The following is a 10,060-nucleotide window of genomic DNA, read 5'->3' as shown; positions in this document are numbered from 1 at the left end:
CTTTCTTCTTTCAGGTGCCATGTTGGCACAAAAAACCTAACCATCACAGTGTTCTTCCCCAGGAACTAATCTTGATGACATGCCCAAAGTAAGTGAGACCATGTCGTTTGATTTGTTGACAGCTGTGTCCATGAGAATTGATTGTGGATCCAGACCCTATTCTGCATTAAAAGAAAAAGTAGATGAAAAGAAAAAGAAAGGTACACAGTTACAAAACCAAGACTTTTTAGGCCATGTCTAGTCCCACCTCCTTACACACACACACACACACACACACACACAGGTTTGACTTCCTGGTTAGGCTCAGAATGGACCAAGCAACCAAAGGCAGTTTGACAGAGGAATTTCTTGACCAAACACTGAAAGCTAACAGTAAGTTGAGAGATGAGTCATAACAAATAATAATGAGTTATTAAGGATGTATCACAAGGTAACAACCAGAAACCCATCAAGTGCCTCCCTCGTGACCCCTTTCAGCCCTTGCCCTCTGTTTCTCCAAAGATAATCACTATCTTTGCTTTTGTAGTAACTGATTGCTTGCTTTTAAAAGTAAGCTGTCTAACCATATGTCTAGTCATATACTGTCTAACCATATATCCTTAAGCACCAGTTGACTTGCCTGGATGGTACAAAATACCTGACTTGCCATAACTGTATTTATTTCTCTTTAGGATCTTGGCCTCTCATTTCCTGTCTGCTGTGCTAGTCCGCCAATGCCTTTAAACAGTGTGGTAGTTACATAATCTGATGTCAGTTTGAGACTTAAGAGTGAAGGGGTGGAATTTAGCCTGTCAATCAGGTCACAGCTTGATGACCTCATTTGGAGGTGATAAGGAGATGAATAGCTCACTGGAAGTGGGACACACATATACTCCTTGTGAGACATTCCTGTTGATAAGACACATTGAGCTACTCTAGAGCCCTGAAGCCAGAGCCCTGGAGCCACGTGGAGACCCTGCCAGCACTAAGATGCTTCCACCACCACTGGATCCACAAGACTTCCCACCCACTGGCCTGTGATCTTCTTGCATTCAGCATTATTGCATGTGTAGCATGAGTCTGAAGAGGACTTTATAGACTGTTGTCAGACATATGGGCTAATATCAGACTTATGAACTTGATCTGGACTGGGCTGACATGTTTTCTCAATATTCAATTGCTCTTGTGTATAAAGATCTTTCTTATATACATGTGAGTGTTTATGAATTTGTTTCTCTACCCAGACTAACACAAACAGGTCCCCCCCCCCCCATTTTTCTAGTAAGGAGCCCTGGTGATATGGTAGGCTAACAAGTGCGGTGGTTCAAACCCATCCACTACTCCACAGGAGAAAGATGAGGCAGCCTGCTCCTGAAAGGATATACAGTCTTGCAAACCCTAGCAAACAATTCCACTCCATCATACAGGGCCGCTAGGAGTCAGAGTTGACTCGATGATAATGGGTTTGGGTTCCTAAACTCTCACCATGAACTCTTCGTGAGAATGAAGTCCATTGACATGCATAAGGTTTGAAGTGGTTTCATCCTCCATCATTACCCCAGGAAGTTGTCTTGTTTTGCTAAGCTTTGCAAAAGGATATTTGGATCTAGGGTTGGTTTGGGCTCTTTTCCACCTCAATTTCCATTCCAAAATCTACAGTTATCTTGTCACAGTAGGTCTCTAGGGAGCAGTTCTGCTCTGTTCTATGAATCAGAATGAACTGGATGGCAAGGGGCCGAGGTGTTTGGAGTGTACTGCCCTACCTGAAGGGTCACTGTGAGTCGGCATCAACTTGATGGCAGTGAGTTTGTTTAGGGTTTGGCCGTACCTGAAGTGTGACTTTTGACCTAGTGAACCCTGTGATTTGTATTTCAAAAGAAATGTGCCTTCACTCACTCTGGGGAAGGAAATAATCTAATGATCTCTGCCTCCACTTCTCCCTAGGTTGAATTGGGTCTCCTAGCTCCTTGGAGTGTTGCTTGAAGAATAAATGTGAGAACTCTGTGTGTGGGAAGGATAGGCATCTCTAAGCTTATGGATATAAGGATGTTAGTCCCTTCAAAAGTGGAAACCATTTGTAACCAATCATTCAAAAACCCCAGATGAATTTAAACTAAGCAATGCAAATTTAACATCACGAAACCTAATTGGAAACCTCAGAAAAACAACAACAACCAACAAGCAAATAATCTGAACTGACTCCTGCCAAGGAACGGGAAAGAGGTTCATTTTAAAGACTTCCCTGGAGAGGAGTGAAGACGTCATGTCTTGGTGTCTTGTTTTCTCTCAACAGCTCAAAGGCTTGATCAACAATGAAAACCGTTTCCTGACGCACTTATCACTGAAGGGGAATTCTCCTTTTGACCCGAAGAGAATTTCAGTGGGGAGATTATCTGCAGGAAAAGGACGTGTGGCTATTCATATCTTAATCAGAGGTAAGCCATTTGTTTAGAAGATGTTCCCATAGTGTGTGGTTGAAAGTACGAAAGCAGTGGTTCTCCACCCTCCTCATGCCGCCACCCTTTCGTACAGTTCCTCACGTGTGGGGACCCCCAACCATAACAGTATGTTTGTTGCTACTTCGTCACTGTAATTTTGCTACTGTATGAATCGGGCAACCCCTGTGAAAAGGTCTTTCAAGTCCCAAAGGGGTTGCGACCCACAGGTTGAGAACCACTATAGTAAAGAGTCTGTCTTTGACAGGGCCTAGGACCCTAGCAATGGAGGATATGCACTAATTCACTGGATCTCATATTAAAAGAACCAGGCCACAGATGATCTTTGATTTCTTACCAGCTACATCTTTTAAATTTTATATATATATATATATATATATATGCAAATCTTTTAAATTATCTGAGTCAAGATCACAGTGCTTTTGTTGTGATAAAATTCTAGAATTGTTTGTGGTATTTGGGACCAGAGAGTACCATAAGTTTTGAGACCTTGTCTTGCCTGTGTGGGCAGTGGGGGCATCCCTCACCTGTCTCTTTCCAGAGCGGCATCACCATTCTTTTAGCTACAATATGTGCTACCTGCTTTATGGGATGGGAGAAAGATGAACTTTCTACTCCCATAAAGATTTACAGTCTCGGAGACTGACAGTGGCAGTTCTACTTTGTCATGTAGGATCATTGTTAGTTACTATTTTTAGTTTTCTTTTGGGGGAACTATAGGCAGAGTTAAAGACAAGATTAAAGTAAATAGCAACTACCTGTATTCACTTCTACTGAGTGCCTGGGTTATATAAATGGCTAACACACTCGACTGCTAACTGAATGGTTGATAGTTCAAATCCACCCAGCTTTACCTTGGGAGAAACACCTGGTGGTCTACTTCCCAAAAGGAAGCCATGGAAAATCCTATGGAGCACACTCCACTTCGGCTGAATAGCAGCTGGTGGAGTCTTCAGTGTTCCGTGGACTAGGTGGAAGCATTGTTTAGTTTGATCCGTGCACCAACACGATGAGAGGGCTCTTATCCCTAAGATGACAGATGGGGCTGCCAGGAAGTCACTTAAGAGAAATAGAAACCACTCTGGCTGACAATAATTTGAAAAACATGACTGAGCGGTAAAAATATGACGATTTCATTTTTCCCCTAATTACCTCCATGCTCATGTGCAACAAAGAAGTGATTAATTTAAAAAGTAAGCCACGGATTTGAAAGAAACTTTGTTGAGCATCTCTGTGAGTTAGATGCTGTTCTAGCTGCTTGGTAACTACGTCAGTCAATGAAACGGATCTAGATCCCTTTGGAGCTGATGTTTGAGCCTGGAAGGAGACAGATGATAAACAAGGCAATAAATAAGTCATTAAAAATATTAGAAGCCAATCACAACATGGGGAAATAAGTAGAGCAGAGAAAGCGTGTTTGGGAGTGTTGGGTGAGGCCGGATCACTTACAAGTACGGGATCCACAGAGGGGTCAGAGCAGGCCTCCCTGGGGGTGACATGAGGGGTCAGGAGTGTTTCAGGCAGAGGAAGCAGATGATTCAAGGCTCTACAAGGAGAAGTGGACTGGGGTGTTCAAGGACCCTCCAAAGGCTAGTGGAGGGAGATTGTAGGAGATAAGTTTAAAGAGGTAGCAAATATAACCTTGTTTTCGCCTTGTCTGTCAGGTTCCTCTGCAATCACACACACGCACGCACTCATGCTGTCACTGAATCAGCTCTGCCACTCTAATAATAAACAATACTGTTGTCCCATTTTACAAGTGGAAAAAGCTTAAACGACTTGCCCAATGACAAACGGTGAACAAAAGAGCCAGGTTAGCCCCCTCCCCCTGCTCCTGCGGCATTGGTTGTAGAATGGAGGCAGGGATGGCAGGGGATTGCCCCGGCCCAGGACACGTGTGACGCACATGCACCATGGCGCCCCCCATCCAGATCGCTTAGCTCAGAGTCGATGCTTTCTCCCAGAATCCATGTGGGGTCTTGTGCCTCCGTACCCCACTGGCCATTTTGCATGGCAAACGTAGGGGAACAAGTGCTTTTTAAGCCCTTTTAAATGAAATTTGTCCAGAAAAAACAATATTGCAATTTCTGTGGCTTCTAGAAACTTTTTGTGACAGAACCACATGATTTCTTCTCACATAGCAGAGAAAGAAACAAACAATTAAATAAACACACACATAGACATAGATATATGCCTATATGCTTATAACTATATCTATAGCTACCCATCACACAAAGTGTGTTAAAGCCGGGTTGACTAGAGAAACAAGTCCAGCGACACTCATATATGTCTAAGAAAGAACTTTATATCAAGAAGCAATTGTCTATCAAGCAAACATCCCAGCCCAGTTCAGATCAAATCCATAAGTCCAAAACTAGTCCATAAGTCCCTCTTTAGACTCATGCAGCCACATGCAATGATGCAGAATGCAGGAAGATCACAGACTGGCGGGTTCAAAATCACGTGGATCCAATGGTGTGGCCGCATCACAGGGCTCGCAGCAACCAGGGACATCCAGCAGGGAGGTGAAGGCAGGAAGAAGGGAGGTTACCAGGACCCTCCTTAAGAGAAGACCACGCCCACAAGGAAGTACCGTCAGGCTGTGACCTGATTGACAGTCTAAAACTCCACCCCTACACTTTTATATATCTCCAAGTGGACATGAAATTATGTAACTCCCACACAATGGTACTTCGAAGAGTTAATAAAAAATTTTCATAATCTTTGAATTCTATGTTCCACACACTTTTTGAAGCCTCCTTCTCCATGTAGAGCCAGCCAGACAGACAGATGGATAGCACTGAGTCAGGTGATATATTGCAATCAAATTAGGGGGATTTGAAAACACTTAATAATTTTTTCCTTATTTTTTAAAGAAACGTGTCCAGTGATTAGCGAGTATCTATAAATAGTAGAACCTTACTTCAGCTAAGACAAGAAGACGTTCAGTGAGATGGACTGACGCAGTGGCTACCACAACGGGCTCAGGCACAGGAAACACTGAGGACGTTGCAGGACCGGGCAGGGTTTCGTTCGGCTGTGCCTAGGGTGGGCACAACCGAGTCGATGGCACCTAAGCACAATAACAACATTGAAGCTAGGCTTTGCAGGATGCGGTTGTTGACTGCCGTCCAGGGGATCCTGCCTCCCAGCTCCGCTGTGCCGAGGGTTTTCTCGGCTGTACTTCTTACAGGGGCAGATCTGCCCTGGAGACCTTTGGGTGGGTTCAAACTGCCCACCTTTAGCTTAGCAGCCAAGCGCTTAACCAATGTGCCACCTGCGCTCCTTTCACTTTGGGAGCTACACTTGAGAAAAAGACGACCCTGCAGCATCCACTGCAGGGATGATACATCCAGCATCACGATGGCAAGGAAGGCTTGGGGAGGTGCACACGAGTTGCCGACAATAAAGGTAAATACCATGACACACACAAGTCTGCATTTCAAACAAAAAGAAAAGAAAGAATGGATGAAAAGGAAAAAAAATAACAGATATACAGATACAAAATCAAGACTTTGCAGGCCTGTCTATTCCCACCTCCAATCTCTCTCTCTCTCTCTCTCTCTCTCTCTCTCTCTCTCTCTCTCTCTCTCTCTCTCTCTCAATGTGGACGGAGCGACAAAGGGCAGTTTTGATAGAGGACTTTCTCAGCCAAGCAGTCAGCTGGGAGGGGAGACAAAGCCAGAGCTGGAGGGAGGAACTCAGTCAGAACCAGAACCGTTAGAACTCTGTCAGGAAGTCGAGTGAGAAAGAGTTGAATGGGACGTCGGAGGCTTGCTCGTTCGTGGTTCTGAAGTCGAGGTGTGAGGTGGAAAAGGCTCTGGCTGGGACTGGACCGTCCTGACCGGCGTGCCCCACACAAGGTGTTCACCATTTCTTGTTGCCTAGCGTAGTCCTTTCTTCTCAGGACCCTCTGTCTCCTTCTGTTTCAGTGTGGTTTTCTTTCCTCTAAGCTTGTTTTCTGCTTCTCTCTGAGCGACATCCGGCTGCTTGGATCTTTGTGTTGAACCATATGTTCTTAGTATAATTTTAAAAAACAAAGTAAGCTCCCCTCCACCAAAGATGGGTCGACTCCTTTGTTAGCATTTCTTTGCTCTGCTCCTGAACATTGCAAGGCTGTCATGTTCCTCTACTGAATTAAATGACCCATTTGACTCCTTTTAACAATGAGTTCTATCATTGCTTTTTGGGCTTATCTTAATTTCCCGTACCTTTACTTTCTCTCTAGTGCCTTAACCCCACCTAATAATTTTTTTCTAATCTGATAATTCCCAAATACTGATCTTTTTTCCACACTCACCTTTCCTGTGCCTGGGTTATTCTCTCTTGTCATTTCCCCAAGGAACTCCAGGTGCCTTACCCTGCTTCTTCCTGGGACCTTTTGGCCAATGGGAGAAACAGTGGTCATTTTCCTTTACCTCCCAACCTAGCTTATATGTTTGAACTAATAATACGTGTACCAGGCGCCCTGGTGGCACAGTGGTTATAGTGCTCAGGTCTCCACCAAAGGACCAGTGATTTGAACTTACAGTCTAGGTCCGTGGAAGAAAGATAGGGCTGTCTGCTCCTGAAAAGAATACAGCCTGCAACCCTGTAGCATAGTTTTGCCTTCTCTTCTCTGAGTTAGCGTTGACTCAGTGGCATAGGGTTTTTAATCTTCAAACATAGACATTCTATTTTCCTCTTTCCTCTTCCTCCCTCCCCTCTCCCTGCCGACTCTAAGGTAGCATTCAAAATTGACTTCTTTGGGTATGAAAACCTTTTTTCTTATTTGCTTGTTGTTGCTTATAATAGCGGTGTCCTGTAGAGTGTTTGCCTGTATGAGATTGACTAATGCTGAGAATAATGTCTTCCAAGTTCGTCCATGTCATGAGGTGTTTGACAGGTTCATTGTCGTTCTCTCGAGAGGCATACGATTCCATTGCGTGTGTGCCACCGTTATTTACCCATCCCTCCACAGGCAGGCTTTTGCTTGTTTCCACCTTTTACCAAAAAAAAAAAAAAGTTAAATCTACTATAAAAGTGAAGTTTCTTTCCACTCCTCCTAGCTGCCCAAATCTCCCTCCCAAGAAGTAACCCTTCTTGATGTTTGCTTGTGTTTCAGTGACTATGCAAAGATATTCAGCTGTGTGGATCATAACAAACTATGGTTAACATTGAGAAGTATGTGCGTTCCAAAGCATTTGATTTAATCTCGTGCAGAACCTGAGCATAGACCCAGGGGAAGTCCTTTGAGGAGAGCAAGGGGCTGCTGCATGGTCTGAGTCAGGCCACGTGTGCCTCCGAGCTGTATCCTCTTCTCATACTTATCCCATCGGCATGCGCAACGAAGCTGAATGTGACGGTTAGGGAGTCTGTCAGCTAGGCAGGCCTGGCTAGGGGTAGAGTCAAAACCTGTCAATCAAGCCACACCCTGACGACATCTCCTTGATGCCATAAGAGACATCTCTCTTTGCCACTTTGCCTTCCTCCTCACTGGGACTGCACTGGGACCCTCTGTCCCACCTTCACAGATGGCCCCTGTGCGCCACTCGAGCCTGATTGCTGTCAGCACCCTGATGTTTCCACCGACCTTGGATCCACAAGACTGTGCCAACTGCCCTCTGACCTTCCTGCTTCTGGCATATGGCCCCATGAGGCTGAAGGGGGCATGGCTAGCCTTGGATCTATGGACTTGAGTTAGGCTGGGCTGGGTTGCTTTCTTGATGTAAAGTTGCTTCTTAATATAAAGTTATTTCTTGTACATAGATGAATGTCACTGGTTTGCTTCTCCAAACGACCTAGCCTGACATAATGCAACTACATGAAGAATGAGGTACCAATACTGGAGAATGACTCATTGTGTTAAGCAAGATTCTCTAAAGAAACAAAACCAGGACGCTTAGATAGATAGATAGATAGATAGATAGATAGATAGATAGATAGATAGATAGTAGATAGATAGATGGATAGGCTTATACAGCAAGAAAAAATACAACAGCTAATTGGTCCACACAGCAGTATGGAGGGCTAAATTCAGCTCGCTTTCATAGGGCAGTTAATACAGTGAAGGTCTTTCCTGCTCATGTTGGCCCTTTGGTCTAAAGTCAAGGAAGCAGACCTCAAAGTCAAGGAAGCAGGAGGTATGGAGTCCGCCCACAGGCAAGATCAGCACAGTCAGGCCACAGGCAGCAGACCAGCAAGGTGGGGCTGCAACAGCAAGAAGATGAGATGTCCAGGTGTAGCAGAGGCCAGTAGCACAGCAGCATAGCTAAGCAGGTCACAATGGAGCCTCAAGACATAGCAATCCACAGCATGACTACACAGTCCACCACAATCCACGGGTTGGCTGTGCCCACAGGGAGCGCAGCACACGGTTGAGGCAGAGCAACTAACTCAGGCAGCAGCATACTGGTCCAATCACAGGGAGAAAGCGGAAGAGGCTAGCTTTGGAAAGTCATTTATCTCATTCGCCCTCCAATCAAGCTGCAACTTGATTGACAGGCTAAACTCCGCCCATGTGTTCCTATGGGAGCCATGTTGGCACAAAAACCCTAATTATCACACTCCTTGATAACCTGTGCTATGTAGATGACACAACTTTGCTTGCTGAAAGCTAAGAGGACTGGAAACATGGATGGAAGACCAAAGACCACAGCTGTCTGTATCAATTACAACTCAAGATAAAGGAAACAAAATCTTCACAAGTGGACCAACAGACAACAGGATGATAAAAGAAGCTAAGATGGAAATTACCAGGAATTTCATCTGACTTGGATCCACAATCAACACCTATAGAAGCAACAGTCAAGAAATCAAACCATGTATTGCCCTGGGCAGAACTGCTGCCCAAGACCTCTTTAAGGTGTTGAAGGGCAAGAATGTCATTTGAGGGTGAGGGTGAGCCAGACCAAAGCCACAGTGTTTTTCAAGCACTTCGTTTGCATGTGAAAGCTGGATGAGGAATCGTGAAGTCTGCAGAAGAACTGATGCATTTGAATCGTGGTGTTGGTGAAGAATATTGAAAGGATATACCGTGGGTTGCCAGAATAAATCAGTCTTCAAAGAAGTACAACCAGAATGCTCCTTAGAAACAAGGAAGGTGGGACTTTGTCCTACATACTTCAGACATGTGATCAAGAGAGACCAGTTTCTGGAAAAGGGCACCTTGCTTGGTAGACAGTGTGCCAAAAGCAGACAACTTTACCGAGTTGATTGACACGGTGGTTGCAACAAAGGGCCCACTCCCTGGGGGTCCTTGGGATCCTGGCGTTAGCCAGCAGCCTCCGGGAGCCCAGCCAACTTTCCACCACCAGACTTGGTGATGCCAGTCCCCACCTGGTGCTCATTTTCCCCCCTTTTTTCAATAACACAAATAATTGAGTACTATATATATTGACCTGTGACTTGCTTTCATAAGAACCTTCTAGGCCAGATTAGAACTACCGCTTTAGGGTTCTGAGACTTTCAATATTTACTGGAGCAGACAGCCCCCTCTCTCCTGTGGCATGACTAATAAAACAAACTCACTTCATGGACTCACAGTAACCATCTAGGACAGTCCTTGGCATTGGGCCTCCACTCAAGTACTCCCTCGATGCAAGAATGCTTTCTTCTGTTAAATTGGCATTCTATGATGCTCACCC

At 44.9% G+C, this 10,060-nt stretch overlaps 1 protein-coding gene across 1 annotated transcript in view; it reads left to right on the top strand.

Annotated features, from left to right (window-relative positions):
* The first annotated feature begins 2,278 nt into the window (after positions 1-2,278).
* Positions 2,279-10,060, top strand: part of CRACD (capping protein inhibiting regulator of actin dynamics) — a 154,753-nt gene continuing 146,971 nt past the window's right edge. The window contains exon 1 of the mRNA XM_075544285.1: positions 2,279-2,414. The gene's annotated coding sequence lies outside the window, so the exon portion shown is untranslated. The remainder of the gene's footprint in view (positions 2,415-10,060) is intronic.

Source organism: Tenrec ecaudatus, chromosome 3, assembly GCF_050624435.1.
Source record: "Tenrec ecaudatus isolate mTenEca1 chromosome 3, mTenEca1.hap1, whole genome shotgun sequence".
Taxonomy (NCBI): Eukaryota; Metazoa; Chordata; class Mammalia; order Afrosoricida; family Tenrecidae; genus Tenrec; species Tenrec ecaudatus.
This window is presented reverse-complemented; position numbering and strand designations above follow the sequence as displayed.